This window comes from Triturus cristatus, chromosome 5_1 (genome assembly GCF_964204655.1).
Source record: "Triturus cristatus chromosome 5_1, aTriCri1.1, whole genome shotgun sequence".
In the NCBI taxonomy this organism is placed as follows: domain Eukaryota; kingdom Metazoa; phylum Chordata; class Amphibia; order Caudata; family Salamandridae; genus Triturus; species Triturus cristatus.
The window spans coordinates 736,564,247-736,582,832 of record NC_140587.1 but is presented as its reverse complement, the minus strand read 5'-3'; positions in this window follow the sequence as shown (position 1 = coordinate 736,582,832).

The following is an 18,586-nucleotide window of genomic DNA, read 5'->3' as shown; positions in this document are numbered from 1 at the left end:
ACAACACTGCCCTGTGCATATTACACTCCAAGGCGCATATCGCATAGCACGCGCTAGTGCCTGTGCTATCTCGCGCTCTCCAATGAATCTGTCATTGCGCACAATGTATTGCATATTATATTTCACGCCTGGTTCATCTTACATCACACTTTTTGGTGCATAGTTTATACCATACACTATATCTAGTTTTCATTTTCAATCGTGCTCTCAGGACTATGTTCTATATAACACTGTGTTCACCTACCCTTTTCACGGGCATTACATTTTGCGATAGGGGGTGGAGGGTCAGGGGGTGTTTTTGCCAAGTGAGCCCGGAGTCACAGTCACTAACGTCTTCTTCTTCCTGAATAAAAGTGAGATTATGCTGCATACTTGTTCATATTTTAAGTAGTTTGCACAGACAAAATGTTTTAAAAACAATAAAGTTTCTAATACCCGCCTTCTCTGAACAGTTAGCTTGCTGCCCCATCCCCCTCCTCCCTATCCTCTGTTGTGTGAATCCATGGACTAGCCTCCTCCCTCCTGCCATGCATGGTCTGATGTGCTGCCACTGCCCTCAATTTAGTATGATGTACCAGTCCACTCCTCCTGCCCTCCATTGCCCAATTCTATGCCCCATCATTGACCTCCTGCTTAAACTCTGTGCTTAGCTTGCTGCCCCTATTCTCCTTCCCCCTGCCCTCCGATGTCTTTGTGCATGCCCCTGCTCCATCCTTTTTGCCCACCATGTCCCATGGACCTGCCACTCCTATCTACTCTGAGTGTTCTGTTGAGGTGCCACTCCCCTCCCACCTGCCTAGCATTGTCAGATGACTGTAACCTGTCCCTGCCACCTCCACCCTGCCTGTCCACATGCCATGCCTCTATCCTCTTCCTCCTGTCCTACATGGTCCATTGTACTGCCACACCCTTCTGTCCTCCCTGGTCTGTTGTGCTGCAACTGCTCCTCCTGCCTGCCCCGTGTGGTCTGTTGTGAGGCCCCTTCCCCTGAACTTTCTTGTCTGTGCACAGGTCCTGACCCTCCCTTCTATCCTCCATCGTCCTTTGTGCATGCCCCTGCACCCTCCTTCTTGCCCATCATAGCCATTGTGCTGCCACTAACCCTCCCACTTGCCATGCATGGTCTTCTGTGCTGCCATGGACCCTCCCACCTTCCCTGTGTGGTCAGTTAGCTGCCCCTGACCCCCTCCCACCTTCCCTCCATGGTCTGTGTGTATGCCATCACAGTCTCGCTGTTGCTCTTCATGTTGTGTCTTGCTTCTAGTGCCCATCCTGCCTGACCTCCATGGCCATCTTGCTGCTCCTGCCCTGCCCCCTTGCCCCCAGCCCTCTGTTTACATGTGCAGACCCCTACTCCCTCCCTCCTGGCTTGTCTGTTCCATTGTAATGCCCCTGATCCGTCCCTCCTGCCCTTTATGGTCTGTTATGCTGCAGCCTTCTCTCCTGTCTGTCCATTATGGTCAGCTAGCTACCATTGCCTCTTGCCCCTCTGTTCTCTGTTGTCCATGTGCATGGTCCTGTCCCCTCCCTCTTGCTTTCTATGGATTGTTGTGCTGCACTCCCGTCCTGCATGCCCTGTGTGGTGTATTGTGCTGCTGCAAACCCTGATGCCTGCCCTGCAGGGTCAGTTTGGTGCACCTCTCCATGTCTCTCCTGTCCTCTGTTATCCAAGTCCATGTCCCTATCCCATTTCCTTCCATGATCCAATGTACCATACTTGCGAACATTTTGAACTTGGTAAGAGGGAGATTTTGAAAAAAAACTGGGGTATTGATTTTCCCCTTTGAGTTACATTGAAAAAGAGGATATTCTAGACAGGAGACAGATCAAATAAAGCCCATTTGAGCTTAAAAACATTGGACGTTTCCTGGCTGAATCGGGTCTGTTGGCATGTATGGTTGTACTACCATTGCCTCTTCCTTCTGCCCACAATGGTCTATTACATTGCCACAGCCTTGAAGGAGGGTAGATTTTGTATCACAGGGGGCCCCTGGCCCATTCTGTCCACACCTGAAGTATGAGACCCTTGTCCTTGCCCTGCCAGCCGCATTTGTAGGCCGTATTAAATTGACCAGCGGGTCCTGTGTTGCTATATAATTATCCTGAGACATCCTTACCACTCAGCCAGCATAAAACCCCTGTGTAGGCCCTTCTATTCAATATGTAGGCCTCTTTGTTAAATTGACCATAGCTCTGCAATTTTAGTGTATAGCAGTCTGAAGGCAGGTCTGCGAGGCCTTCTGCTCCAAACTAGTAGCCCCCACCCTACCCGAGTGCTCCGTGCTCGGTATCAAAGTTCAACATCCCCCTGAAGCTGTCGACATACAGTAGGCTGCATCCTGGACTGGTACTTGCTTCCTGGGCAGGTTTCCCGCTTTTAAGGAAGTGGCAACCGCAGAGCGTCAAGTTAGGAGAACTGAGGAGATTTTATACATGAATATATTGAATTCCTGTACAATACCCATTATTTTCTGCTTGCTCTATGGAACTTACGATAAGCGATTGGCCTGAGAGACTGACCTTTTCACCCAGTCCATTGTCAGCATTAAGTGGGTAAATGACGAAATGTCTGGTAAAATCTGCAGCCGAAGCTTTTGGGTAGCATACGTAGGTAGATGTAGCGTGCAAAGGAGCCCATAAAATGATATAAAAAGGGAGCACCCACAGATATCGACGGACAACCTCGCCGTCTGTATGTAGGTTAACAGGCTGTGCAGGTTTTCCCCAAGAACTGGGAGCTCTTGTCTTCCTTTGCTTAAAATGTCTTGCTCTGCTTTGCTTGAAGTATCTTATTCTATTTTACCTATATAAAATGTCATGTTATGTTTAACCATTGTTCTCTTTATTTTTGCATTTAAAAGATGTTGTATTGTAATTGCAGGAATGCTTGCTCTAAGAGTAAATGTGAGTGTCCCTAGGTAACATTTTCCTTGGTGTAACTTGTTTCTCATGATGCATTTATAGATGTGTTTTCTCTCTCTCTCTGTCAGTCCATTAATTGAGATACAGAGAATATCATGACAGCTGTATGATTATCTGGATTCTGTATTTTGTACTTTATGTCTCTATTCTGCGGTTTCTTTGAAGTTGCATCTTCTCATTAAACTGCCATTGTATTCTGCCTCCAATTCCATGTCTCATATGTCTGTTTTCTTCATTTTTGGAGCAAGCGTTCCTAGGCACCCCGGCTCAAATTAAGGTGCCCCTTTTGTCCCTGACTCACTCTCCTGCTCAGTTCTGTGGTGGCTCCCGGGGCTCTGGGGACCGCCCCTAGCTTCCTTGACCCGTAATAGATCTTCCCTCCAACAGCCTCTCTTGCAAGTCCTGTATTGTTGGTTTGTTGCCCCTGCCCCCCTTTCCACTGCCCTCCATAGTCTGTTGTGCTTCCACGGCCCTTCCTGCCTGCTCAGTGTGGTTAAATTGTTGCCTTTGCACCCTCCTACCTGCCTTCAATTTTCAGAGTCCGTGCCCCTGGCCTCTGCCTCTCAACAGTATCCTAATGAACAACTAGATTGCTAACATTCTATATTTATTACAAAAGTGTGGAACGCCTGACATCATCTTGATGTAATCAAAACTGTAATACCTAGAGCATTCCTTTAGAAATTACATATATGAGAGGGTCTTATTGGCATCAAAATTATGGTTAGTGCTCTAAAAGACTAAAATAAGGACATATTTTCTGAGTTTTCAAATAGCGACAAAGCACTTTTAAATTATTTGTTATCTTTATGTTTTTTTATCTAGTTGACAACTTGATTAAATGTTGCACTTAGGGGAGAGGATGTGGTGTTACTTCCAGAACTGCAGACTTTGCAACTGGGGAACCAGGTTGAAGTTTCTGCTTCAGCTCGACATTCTGTGATTCTGGTCAAATCACTTAGTCTCCCCATGTCTACAACCAAAATGAATTTGTTCTTGTGTGATGTAACCAATGCTCATGTAAAGCACTCCAATACCTGACAAGTCTGCACTATATAACACTGCAAAAACACAAAATAATAAGTGTTTTGCACACTTCTGTCATTGGGCTATATTTGGGCTATATCTGGGTGATTTTGGGCTACATTTGGGCTCTTTTGTCTCCGGTGGCCATCTTGGGAGATTTATTTGTTATGAAGTTTCCTAATTTCCTCATGTACTGCAGTCTCCTCAGTCGGAAATGCTTTCAGTTTTTTACTTTGATTCCATCATGAAGGTATTCAGATATGTCACACATTTGCCATGAATTCTGAATGTTAGCACTCTAGTTGCTCATTAGATCACTGTAGTAAAACTACTGTTCACCATGGAAGTCTGCTCCTGGTATTAAAAGTGCATGTTTCAGTCTGCATGTCAGAATTTTTTAATGAAATAGAAGAGGATTTGAGAAGTCACTCAAAATGTGCCCTCATTTTCTTTCTTCAGCATTAATCATAATTTCTATGGCAAAATGAACCCCCTCATTGTGTTCCTTTTTAAATTAAATGTTTTAAGTGTTACCAGTTTATTCCAATCAAGATGGCTTCAGGTGTGCCATACTTTTGTCATAATGAAGACAGTAAGTGCTCTAGTTGTTCTTAAGAACATTCTTGGACATTCTGTCATTGGGCTATACTTGGGCTACATCTGGGTGATATTTGGGCTACATTTGGGCTCTTTTGTCTCTGGTGGCCATCTTGGGAGACTTATTTGTTATGAAGTTTCCTAATTTCCTCATTTACTGCAGTCTCCTCAGTAGGAAATACTTTCAGTTTTTTACTTTGATTCCATCAAGAAGGCATTCAAATGTGTCACACATTTGCCATAAAATCAGAATGTTAGCACTCTTTTTGCTCATTAGATCACTGTAGTAAAGCTACTGCTCACCAGGGAAAACTGCTGCTGGTATTGAAAGTGCATGTTTCAGTCTGCATGCCAGGATTTGAGAAGTCACTCAAAATGTGCCCTAATTTTTCTTTCTGCAGCACTAATCATACTTTTTATGGAAAAATGAACCCCCTCATTTTGTTCCTTTTTAAATTAAATGTTTTAAGAGTTACCACTTTAATCCAAGCAAGATGGCTTCAGGTGTGCCATACATTTATCATAAGTAGGACGGTTAGCGCTCTAGTAGTTCTTTGGAACACTCTGGAAAGCTGCAGTAGAACACAAAGGAATCAACTGACAGTCTCTGCCCTTGTTGGATGTACATGTTTTACTGAGAATGTCAGACTTCATTCTCACATGACTGAGAAAGATAATGTGAATTTACAGAAAATAAGCTCTCAGTTTAGCTTATAGATCACCTTCCAAACCTCTGTGGTAAAAGCATGAGAAAATATTTTTCTCTCAATCATGATATCGCAGCAGAAGGCTTTTTCACATGGTGAAATCACCTTAGAACATACCACAATTCCTAAAATGAGTATGGTACCATCAACAAATGATTTATAATGTAACTAAAGTCTTAAAATCTTCTATTAACTGCAATGCTTTTTAATGAGGTGCTATCATGTATATTGGTCCCAAGATGGCTGCCAACACTTCTTGGATGAAGTGCTGACAGCCAATCAGATCTCAGGATGAGATGTGTGGTTAGGCTCCGCCCACATATATATATTGATTTAAATGCTATTTTCTCAGGAACTACTGAACAGATTTACACCAGACCTACAAAAGGCACTTCCTTGACCTGAGGACTACCTCTCTGCCAAATTTCAAGTAACTCTGTTCAGCCGTTCGGGCTGTAGCTGTGTCTAAAGGTCCTATGGAAAAATGCATGGGAAAAACGCGTTTTGGGACCCCCCTTTTTTCTCAGCCCCCGCTTGACGAATCCCCCCGAGACTTTCAGGGTAGGAGCGGAGCGTAGCGCCCCACCTATTTTGAAAATTTCGCGAGGATTCATCGACCGGCGCCAAAGTTATTCCAAATAGAATGTTGCGGATTTCCTATGGAAACAGGGTCCTAACTATAACTATCTACTGGCGACCGCCAGTAGATAATATATATATATATATATATATATATATATATATATATATATATATATATATATATATATATATATATATATATATATATATAAACATATTTAAACTTTAAAGAAACACACATTCATTGGATGATTTCATCAGTGATGTCATTTGAGATGTCATCAGTAATGTCACTGACCATGTCATGAGTGATGTAATATGTGAAGTCATCAGCAGTGCCATGCGGGGGCGCAAGTTATAGTTAGCTCTACTAACTATAACGGACGAATTTCTCTGGTTTTATATGAGTGAAATGTCCAACTAACTAAGGTTTCTAAGGTTTTTTAAATGCTAATTTCTAACTATAACATCCCTGAAACCTTATCATTTAATATATTTCGTATTTATTATTTTATTTTACATATATTGATACAAAATGATATTTTGTACAACTAAATTTTTGACCTCAATATTTTTTTTCTCTATAGTTTTGTACTTACCATTATAAATATAGGATGTCAATCATTTTGACATCGATATTTCAAACTCAATATTGTGGTATGGGGACATTTTAGGTGTCAAAAGTCTGTCAGTGAGCCATCCTGGACCCAGCGGGTGCGATGTTCGTATTTGTCCTACCAGGCCCCTAACTGTGCTGCCGACCGCATTTCTGCCAACCTGTGTCACAGTGAAGGGAATGGGACAAAATAATGAGGATACAAGATCTGGTCCTTTTGCTCACTGGACACCCTCGTCGGTGGTTGCCAACTGGGCGTCTCCCTTGACGGAAGAGCTTGTGGGCGTTGAGGATGTGGTGCACTCTATGATATAAACATAAACATAATTACCCACAGAGCATCACACCTAACGCAAGCACTCTCTGCACATCCCATCACACTCACTTCAGTATCTGTATTACCTTTTCACGCAACCAGGTCAGCAGGTAGTCTAGTATCTTGGCTGAGAAGGATGGCAGGCTGTTGCCATCAGTTAAGTCACTGAATATTTACCTGAAGGAACAGAGCCATTCTCCAATGCGAAAGTGCTGTAAGACATGTTATACACATGCCCCACAATAATGAACTGTTCCAACTTGAACCAGGTAAACCTTAAGGTTACTTCACCCTCCAACTATCCCTGGCAGTTATCCTTTAACATTGCAGCAAGGTAGGCATTAGAGTCTGAGAGCAGTATCATACGCACTAGCAGTTGTAGTCCAATATGTACTGACTTGTTACATTTGAGGGGAACTGCTGTGGTGAGATCCTATTGAACGGCATTAAAGATGCCCCCTGGGGGTACATGACTGGTGGCATGACTTACTGTACAGTTTCAGATGCACCGAAGTCCACTGCAGGTCCGTGACAAAGGATGACTTGCTGACATCCACTGTAGACTTGTGACACAGGGTGACGATGTCCACTGCAGACTCGTGACACAGAATGATGCGCCGATGTCCTCTGCAGGCTCATGAGTCAGGATGCACTAGATGCAATTATCATGATGTCTAATGGCAACTGGAGCTGCTCTGAAGATTTGACCGATGCCGCCCAGATTACTGACTGCCTAGCATTCAGTTGCGGCTGGTGAGTGCCTTTATAGTCCCGGTCCAAGTAACATGGCTGCAGAGTGAGTAACTCATTTCCTGATGGTATAATCATCAGGCTCATACAATGACTGTTCTGGGTGGCTCATTTCCTGATTATATAATCATCAGGACCCATTTGGGTGACTCATTTCCTGATTGCGTAATCACCAGGCTCATATGGGGTGAGAGCACACACACAGAACTTCATGGAATGAGAACACACACACAATCAGATGCACATGTGGAAAGCACACATATACGCCAGACAGATCCACATAAGTATTAAATGTGGGTTTATGCATAGCACATCTCCAAGACCGCACAGTGCCTGTACAGGAATGCACATCACAACACGCATTATGTATTGTGGTGTATGTCCCCATGACACTCTAGAGTTCTGGCCTGCCTCCTTTGTTTCTGTGGGCTTGGACCAGCGCTTTCACAGCCTAGATGCAGTATGAAAAGTTACCAGGTGGAGATTTCCTCCCCACTCCTTCCTCGGCCCGAAAGTGGCTTTCCCAGGAATTGGGTCATGTCAGGTTAACGACTCTTTTATGTTGGGAGGCTTCTGAGCCTCCTGTTGGTCAGCAGAGTAACTGACCTGGCCCAGGAAGTAGGACAATGGTCAAAAACCTGATTATGACTGACTAAGGGAAATATGAAGATTCTTAAAGTTCCATAAGAGCGTAGATATGAAGAATGGACTGTTAATCTACCATTGGGATACATATTTACCTTAAGATTGATACCTCACTGACCTTGAACTTGTAGGCTTAAGTAAGGTGTAAATATACTTTAGTGTGGATTAAGCCTCTGATATACAATTCAGTTAAGCAGCACTACCAACCTACAGTATGAAAGCCACGAACATGATAAGGCCTACCCATGGTCAGTACCAAGTACCGAAGGGTCCCTTCTGTGACACGCTATATGTGCACAGATACTATGCTCTGCAAGACAGTATATTCACATGTGTAACTTGTACATGTATTTTTACATGTTCATGTAGCTCCTGTTACCCTAGATGCACAACAACAGCTTTATCCTAAAAGGCAGACACTGGCGATTAGGACTCTCAGTCTGTTTCTACATAATCCAGTTTGAGTGAGACTCAGTTGGTGAGACTCACTCACAGTAAAAGTTCAGAAATCGGATATTAAAAAGTGGCAAATTCATGGATATACCCATATTGCTACTAGTACCGTCTCCACAGACCGTGCATCTTCCTAATAGACCATGGCTATGGCACAGTCAGATAGGTTATTACATTCCCGAACGTCATCCTCATTGCCTGTTCAAAATAATGCAGAACCTGAGTTTAAGCTTAGCTATCAATTAAGTTGTTCCATTATACATGTGAAAAGGCACATTTTACTGTGCACACCATCAGTGTCTGTACAATACTATATTATGTCAAATTCCTTCACAATTCCTGTAATGAACCTCCTGAACTTAATTCAACTTTAACCATGGGTGGACTTTCAGCCTGCATGCCTGCTATTAGAAATCGATAAGAAACCACTATTTCGAAGGGGAATGGTGTAGGTGTCCCTTTCATATATTGATTCTTATCCATATGCATCAAATGTTTAGGACCAAAATAGTGGTCTTATACCATTGGAAAATTATTGAGCCCCAAGTTGGGGTAGTAAGCCATTGGCAAAAGGGAATGGATTCAATTAGAAGCCCTTCCCCTGTGTGAATGTTAAAAAACGTTTGTTGAGAAGTATGCAGTGGTCCACTGGACCACTGCCAGATATGGAACAAACTTTAAAAAAAAAAAAATCTTTTGAAAAGCATTTTCATTTTCTTTAACGAAAACGGGCTGCATTTACAAACAAATACTTTATTGAAAGGCTGTCACAGACATGTTGGTCTGCTGAACCCAGCAAGTTATCATCCCTATGATGTCCTCCAACTGACTGAGTCACAAGTTGTGACATACATTATTAATATTCATGAGGAAGGATGGATTGCGAAGCACTATGATTTAAAATTTTAAGAACTGTCCAATTAGCACACAGGCTGGTTCTTAAAATGTATTACTGGTCGCCAAAATTCTGGTTGCAATTTGCAAACAGTATTTGCAGCCTGTTTCTAATTTTAAGTTATTTATCATTTTAATTGAACTTTTTATAGTAATTTATAGTGTTGTAGCGGGCTGTGAGGAATACAGGACTATAGCAGCTAGATATAAACAACAATCTAAGGCTTCAACTTGTTTTTTAACAGCCCCCGTATCGCACTTTTGAAAAGGCGATCGATAAGGCGACGGGGAGAGCATCACTTTAGGCAATAGGTGTGATGCAGGATGACTAGACAGAGAGGCAACACCTCAAACCTTAAGACATGAAAAAGTAAGCCCTACATCAATGATTATTGAACATTTTGGGCAAGATGTTTCCCATCTGCTCCCCCAATTTGCAAGCACGAGGGCAAATGATAAATATATAAAGCAGAAAGACATGTAGGTTTATGCCTCTGTGTTGTATGGTGTCCTTTTATTATTATTATGATTGTTAGAATTCCTTGATGTCAGCACTCTGATGTGGGTGCATTCTGTGTTACCTAGTTACTTAGAGGAATGTTGTGAGTCACTTTGTGTTCTGTGCTGACCGGTGATGGATGGTCTCTGTCATCCGCACTGGTGGGTTTATTATATGCTTATTTGTGATAAACCATTTCTTCACAACATCGCCTGAGACCCGTCTTTACATTGGCGACGACTGGGATCACCCACCGTGAAGCAAGGACCCGAGAATTCCTCTGCACTACGATTTTTTTTTTTTTCAAAAGTAAAGAAAAAAGAGAAAGAAGATTACACTGAAGGCATTGGTTGTGTTGAAACGTTCGGAGGCAGCCGAAGGTTTTGGAAGTAAAGCGCTTCATTGTCGTGAAACATTTCAAAAGGTAAAGTTTACCTTGGATTGATGTGAGTGACGGTTGAAGATGGGAGTTACTTCTGCTCGAGCCTCCATTGTTCCGGGGATGTTCGTTTTCACTTGGTTACTTGCGTCGGCTGCTCACGTTTAGGAGACAAGACCCACCGCCTATTGAAAGCACGTTCGTGGTGTGACGTTCGTGGCGGCCATTTTAAGTTGGTCAGATTCATCATTGAATACTCAAGTACTGGTATCTTCGTTGCGTTGTGACATAGTTTGATGCTACGAAACGGATTGTCATGCTGTGAAACGGATTCTCATGGTACTGTTTAAGCAATTTTAGTATACTTCTCAACAGAAACTTCTAATTTTAAGAACTATTGGAAAGTACTGGTATCATGTGTTTTTTTTTTGTTACACATGATATGTATATTTCACTGCATCGTCTACACTGAGATGAATTTTTGCATTTAATTCATTAGCTATTGGGATTGTTGTCTCGCTGAGTACACACCTTATTTTATCGTCAGTTTTGAGGTTCCTTTCTACTATTAAAATATTTTTTTTTTCTTCATTGCAATTTTACCTGGTTTCATCTTCCTACTACTATGGCATCTTCTCAAATATGCAATCAACCATCAATTTTTTTAAGTACACCAGAAAATCCCATTTTAACGTGGAAAAAATGGTACAAAACTTTTGAAAATTATATAGTCGCTATTGATGGAAAGAAATTTCCGGCTGGAAGAAAACATGCGCTGCTTTTTACTTATTTAGGTTCAGCTGCCATTGAAATTTTTGAAATTTTTTTGCCTATTGCAGAACCTGCTGGAGCTGGTGATTCTTGGGATATTTTCAAAGAAGCTGTCGCTAGATTGGAAAAACAGTTTATTGAAGAACCCAGTATTTTAATTGAACGTCATGCTTTTAATAAGAGAAAACAATTTGCTGACGAAACGGTGGAACAATATGTTGCGGCATTAAGGGTTCTTGATGCAAATTGTGATTTTGGAGCAGGTGTAGATATTTGCATAAGGGACCAGTTTGTATTTAATTGTAAATCTAAAAAAATACAAGAGAGGTTATTGGCCTGTCGTAATCCTACGCTAAATGAAATTATTGACATAGCCAAAGGCATTGAAAGATCTATACGATCATCTAAAGTTTTATCTTCTGAAGAGAGTCCAGTTACTCCTCTATGTGCTGTTCAAGTCAGTAAAAAAGTATTTAAGCCTAACATGGTGTCAAAGTCTAGTAAACCGTCTTGTTATAGATGTGGATCCAAGTTTCATCTTGCTAATAGTTTGGAATGTCCTGCCATTAAAAGAAGATGTACTAAATGTAATAAGGTTGGTCATTTTCAAACTGTTTGTAAGAATGTAAGGAGTGGTTCCACTGCTATTAACAACAGTTTAACAGTGAATTCTGTGAATGATGTGACTAATGAGATAGAGAATATGATTATTACCTTGTATGATCCTTTCTTTGATGTTGATATGATTAATGTTGGATTCAAAGCACCTTTAGGAGAAGTTCTAATTGGAGATGTTGTTTTGGAAGTAATGGCTGATTCTGGCTCTCCGATTACTGTGCTATCTGATGCTACTTTTGAAGAAAAGTGGACAGGTATACGACTTTGTGTCACGGATGTCAACCCTAAAGCATTTGGTAATTTTGATGTTGAAATGTTGGGTTATTTTGAGGAAAAATTGAATTTTCAGGGACGTTGTATTTTCACGAAAATTTATGTTGCAGTTAATGGGAAGAATATTGTCGGGTGGTACGATCTGGGCAAACTAGGAATAATGTTATGTCCAGGTACGGATACTCCCATTAGATTACGTGACATTTCTGTTAATCAGATTGCAACACAAGATTGTAATACTGACTTTATTCTATCAAAATTCAATACTGTTTTTGCTGATAAAGTTGGTCACGTGAAAGGTTTTATGCATCACATCAAATTAAAGAAAGATGCTATACCTGTACAGCACAAAGCTGTACGCATGGTACCTTTGGGTGTTCGTCAAAAGCTCAAAGAGCATTTAGATAATCTTTGTTCTGAGGGCATAATAGAATCCACTGATAGTTCAGAATGGATTTCGGCTATTGTGATTGCATTAAAAAAATGGAGATTTGAGGCTATGCATTGACTTGAGATCACTTGATAAGAATATATAGTTATTGACAGTCATCCGCTTCCATTTTTCCATTATTGATCTCAAGTCTGCATATCATCAAGTAATGTTGGATGAGGAATCTAAATACTTGACTGCTTTTGTAACTCCTTTTGGAGTCTATATATTTTTACGTATGCCATTTGGGTTAGCCTCCGCCGCTAGTGTTTTTCAAAAGCTGGTGGATGTATTATTTCAAGATGTTGTAGGGGTACAAGCATTTCAGGATGACATTCTCATCTTTGCTAAGTCACATGAAGAACATGATTCCATTTTAGGCAAAGTACTTACCAAACTGTCAGAAAGAGGGATGACGGTTAGCAAAGAAAAATGCAAATTTTTTGTGAAGGAAATTGATTATTTAGGACACAAGATCTCAGGAGAGGGCATTGCTCCTAAACTTGATTTGATTAGTGCTCTTAACAATACTATTAAGCCATATGACAAAGATTCTCTGAGGTCCTTTTTGGGACTTGGAGAGTATTATGCTAGATTTGTACAAGGCTATGCTTTGGTTGTTGAGCCTTTGAGACATTTGCTTAGAAAAGGGACATCCTTTGTCTGGTCTGAAGAGCATGACAAAGCTTTTGTAAGAGTTAAAGAGCTCATTTCTAGAGCTCCTACTTTGAAAACATTTGATCCTAATGGGGAATCTGTGGTAACTGTTGATGCCAGTTCGATTGGTTTAGGGGCTGTTTTCACTCAGTTTGTAAATGGGAAATAAAGGACTATTTTGTTCATTTCAAGAGCTTTAAAAGGTTCTGAGGTACATTACAGTACAATTGAAAGAGAGGCGCTTGCATGTGTGTGGGCTGTAGAAAGGTTCAAGAATTTTTTATGGGGACAGTCTTTTAAGTTAATTACGGATCATAAACCTTTGGTGTTTATGATGGATGGTGTACGTTCGGGCAATGCTTCTTCCAGACTCATTAGACTTATTGCTAGGTTACAGGAATTTAATTTCAAAATTGAGCATATTTCTGGAGGGAAGAACATCACAGCAGATTGTTTGTCTAGATTGTCAGCTAAAGAAGTCAATGAAGGTTCCTGTGTTGATAATCATGAATGTGTAGTTGCATTGGTGGATGTGTTAAAGAGTTGTGAGGGAAAAATTTCTGAAGCTGACTGGGTTACATTTTATGATGAAGACATTGTGATTAACAAGCTCAAAAAGTTTCTTGTTCTAGGATGGCCTCCTCTCAGGAATCTTGAGGCAGATCTAGACAGTTTTGCACACATTTCTAGTGAATTCAGTATTGAGAATGGATTTCTGGTCAGACATAGTGTGTTGGTTCCTCCCATGGGTCTCAGATCTACGCTCGTAGAGTTAGCTCATCTGGGTCATAGTGGGGTATCTGGAACTAAGAGAGCTCTTAGACAACACTACTGGTGGCCTGGTATGGATACTTCGGTTGAGAGATTTGTTGATGCTTGCGCTATATGTGCGCGTTCAGATAAACATTGTAAAGTTTCTTGTGAGCCTATTGGTTCACAGGAAATTCCCAAGGGACCTTGGCAGAAGGTATCCATTGACTTTTCAGGTCCTTATGATATTTTAGGTAAACAATATAGATTTCTTATTGTTTTGATTGACAATTTTTCCAAATGGATTTACCACACTTTTGTTGAGAATCCTAATACTGACGAAGTGATCAAATTTTTAGAGAGGATTTTTATTGTTGAAGGTTTTCCAAGAGTACTTATGTCTGACAATGGTGTTCAGTTCACTTCGTCCAGAATGGTTTCTTTTTTAAAAAAGTGTGGCATTAGAGCTGAGAGAGCTCCTTTATACTGTCCGAGAGCTAATGGTCAAGTGGAGAGGGCTAATAGATTTGTTAAGGATGGTATTCAGTGTGCCTTGGAGAGTGAGAGGAATGTTTTCGATTTTCTTGATGAGAAGCTTTGGGCCTATCTTACCATGCCGCATTCAGTGACAGGATTTTCTCCTTTCTATTTGATGAGAGGAAGAGGGTGTTGTACATTGGTGTCACCATCTTGTGAGTTGATGGTTCATAAGGATTTTGAGAAAACATTAGATAAGGTGAAAGACAATTTAGATGGCACTGCCTTGAAAAATAAGGTATATCATGATGATATACATAGAACCAAACACAAAAGTATTTGTGTTGGCAATTGGGTACGCATCATTAATCCAGGTTTGCCACGCAAAGGTCTTCATAGATTTTCTGCTCCTGTGCAAGTTAATAAAGTCTCTGAAACTGCTGTTCTTTTACACAAAAGAGGATGGTGGAATAAGAGTGCCATAATTCTCCTTAAACCTGGACAGGAAAAGTTGTTTAATGTGATTGATGCAAATGATTCATTTTTGGATGTAGGATCTTCCAATGAGAAAAGTGTTTGTGGTTCCAATTTTAGACATTCTATTAATGATACACAAATGGCTAGTTCCTCTTCTGATGATAATTCTAAGTCTTTTTCTGATTTGTCTGTTTCTATTACCGATTCTCACAATGTCTCTTCTTCTGAGGAGATTACTTCTGGGAATGTCTCTTCTGGGGTTCCTGTTAAAAGGGTGGTGAAATTACCTAAGAAATTTGAAGATTTTATTTTAAAATAATTTGTTTTCTTTTGTGTTTTTTTTGTAAGTTTTATTTGTACATGTTTATAAAAAAAAAAAAGGGGACATGTTGTATGGTGTCCTTTTATTATTATTATGATTGTTAGAATTCCTTGATGTCAGCACTCTGATGTGGGTGCATTCTGTGTTACCTAGTTACTTAGAGGAATGTTGTGAGTCACTTCGTGTTCTGTGCTGACCGGTGCTGGAGGGTCTCTGTCATCCGCACTGGTGGGTTTATTATATGCTTATTTGTGAATAAACCATTTCTTCACAACATCGCCTGAGACCCGTCTTTACACTCTGGTCTAATAAACGCCCATGGTATTAATCAAGAGCTTGCCAAAGAAAAAGGGTGAGAAAGCTATCGAACAAATATGAAAGAAACAATACATTTCTATCAAGTCCAAGCCACGGGTTCTGACCATGATAGCAAGAAAGAACATGCCCCATTGGCAAAGTCAGATCCAGAGGGAAATCAAGATTTGCCGTGACACTCAGGTCCTCCTACTCGAAGGAGAAAGATCGGTCCTTAGAACAAAGATGTATATACCTGTCCCCAAGAAACACGACATTCTTTCAAAATCTTTCAAAAGACATACCTTCGATGGTGCCAAGGAGCAAATGCTGAAGCACCTGAGAAATAGACCGTATGCCTTTGAGTCCCAGCGGCCCAGAAGCCAAAAACAGGATCAATGCCTGCAGGGGCACAACATATAAAAAATCTTGGTATTAATTATCGCCGCCCTATCACAGCATTCTCATAAAATGTAGGTGCAAGTCGATCTCCTGCAAGAAATAGCTTCAGTTCTCATTGAACTAGAAAACAAGGTAACAATTTTGACTGGAATCGTCAGACACCCATGCAGCACCCTCAGATTGTTTACCATATGTAATGCAGACACACATGGATGAACTAAACAAGTAGAGCAATTATCTGACATCAAGTTTAACTCGGAGCCTATCGCAGGGAGAAACTTTAGTGAAAGTGATAGGCTGGAAATCACAAGAAACATGGCCACAAAAATGCCAACTTCATACCCACTCCTCTCACCCAAGACAATATCAAATAGGAACAAACTTAAGACAGGTTTGGAGGAACGCACCCCAAATTTAATAACTAACTGCGTTGTAATATTGGATGAACCTTATGGAAAACTCCCCAACTGTTAACTGGAACATACCAACTGTCATCCCTTAGCCCAAGATTATGACACAGTACCAACTAACCATATTTTCTAAACCTGTCCAAGGACCTCGAGTCTCTCTAGATTTGAGCTTGTGCTTTCTAGAAAAGTAGTAAAACTCAATTCACAAAGCAAAATTACTAATTATCTATGTGAAATAACTTAAGTCAAAATAAATGACATCAAAAGTACCAGTTCAAAGCCAGTCACTAGCCTGCCTGCTTGGATCTTGGAATTCAAATTTAGATATCCCTAAGCATCCAAACACACTTCTGCAGGCAGGAAAAAAGGAGGCATTGGGCTCTGCATAAGGGGCAGAGGTTAAAGCAACAGTTAGCCAACAAAAAGACCCATGTTCATGATTTCATATTCAATGTTCAACGAGTAAAGGGCGGGAACAGTTTAGAGATGGCCAGTAACGGGGGCCAAGGCAGGCCTGACTAGAAATCAGCAAAGTACCTATCCTGAGGTTACCAAAAGTAAAAATCCCCGATATAAAGGTGGAATCATAACCTCATTCCAGGCTAATCAAATAATTACTAAGACGAACAAGGGCGTTTAAAATAATGCAGAAGGAAAAGAAATCTAATTCCAACCATCAGCAGAAATGATCAACCTAAAACTTTGCAAATCACAACATATTAATCTGCAAAGCAGTGATAAAAATGAGGGGACATCCCAGTCAACAACACCCAACCTAACTTACAGCAACACACAAGTCTGTGATGGGCTATGGTCTGGAGCGGAAAGCATAAGAGATAATACTGGCAAACCAATCAACAGAAATTTTATCCATGAGGCTTTTCCACAGAACAAAGCATAAGGATTTCAGCACCTGAAGAACATAAATGTGGAAAGATCACTAGAGCTGACTCTATTCATCATCAACTACGGAATCCGAGCATCAAATCTAAATCTCACAGGGGAAAGTGCAAAAGTGCGAGGAAATAATGAAAACGCAATGGGCTGCCAACTCCATTTTGCTTTGGTAAGCAAGATAGAAAAAATTGACACTTTGATGTCTTCAATAGAGGAAACCTGCTGCGACTCTTTAAGGCACACCTTGTGCCAAGCTTTTTACCCTCAAAAGATATACACAAAATCGTCTTTCCTACATCAACAGACTCCAGAACTTCTGATACAACTGTTGTGACTTGGAACAAAGATAGGCATGATTTTGCAAATCGGGCAATAAGTGTAGGAAAACCACCAAAGTCATTGATCCTACCCCATACACATCGAACAAACCTGTGCAGCAGGGCCGAGGGTGCAGCCGTGTCTCACAATTGAAATTTGAAAAAAGGAGCCGAAAAATAACGGGGCTTAATTACAAGCCCCTTGCGCTGCCAGTGCGTCACGTTTTCCCATATAAAAAGTGATGCACCTATGACGAATGTGGCTTGTAAATAAGCCACACTATGTTGACATGCCAGCCAGTTAAACAAGTTCACTGGAGTATGGACTCGCTCTTGCGCCAATGGTGCGTCACTTTTATCCATAGAAAAAGTGACGCACGGACGGCCTTGTATTCTGACGTCAGCCAGGTATACAAGTTCCCTGGAGTATGGGTTCCCCAAGGGGCAGATTTACGAGCTCTGCCGCATCTCTGCAAATTAGCAGGGATGAGACAGAAAAGATGCGACATGCAATTCCCTCTCTGTACCACCACAAATGCGTCGCATTTACAATGTGGCGCACTATGGCGCAAGGATAGGGCGATGCGTGTTGCATCCTGTGGCGTAAGGGCAACGCATTGCTGGAGTCGTGTTGCTATCGCGACGCGGCTCCAGCAATTCTCAGGGAGCGCCCTATGTCTAACATGCTGCGTCACTCCTTATGCCTGCTTCAAGCAGGCGCAGGTTTTTGATGCAGCACGGACATAAAAGTGACTCAGCGAAATCTTGTAGATTTCACCGCGTCACTTTTACGAGGCGTTCCTGCGACGGAACGCCCACCCTGCACCGGAACGCCCACATGAAACCTAATGCAGGTTTCATGTGGCACAGGGCTGTACAACGTGACGCATCTCCCTAGATGCGTCACGCTGTAAATAAGGCGCAACAATGGCGCAAGGTGTACGCCACCGCTGCAATGGCGGCGTAAATGTGGCACATGGGGCTTGTAAATCCGCCCTCAAAACTCTGCTATCTGACGGATCCAGCCACAGAAATACTGAGAGAAGTCAGCATGTGGCAGGGTCCAACTGCACCTAGTTTTGTGTAAATCCAGTTATACTAAAAT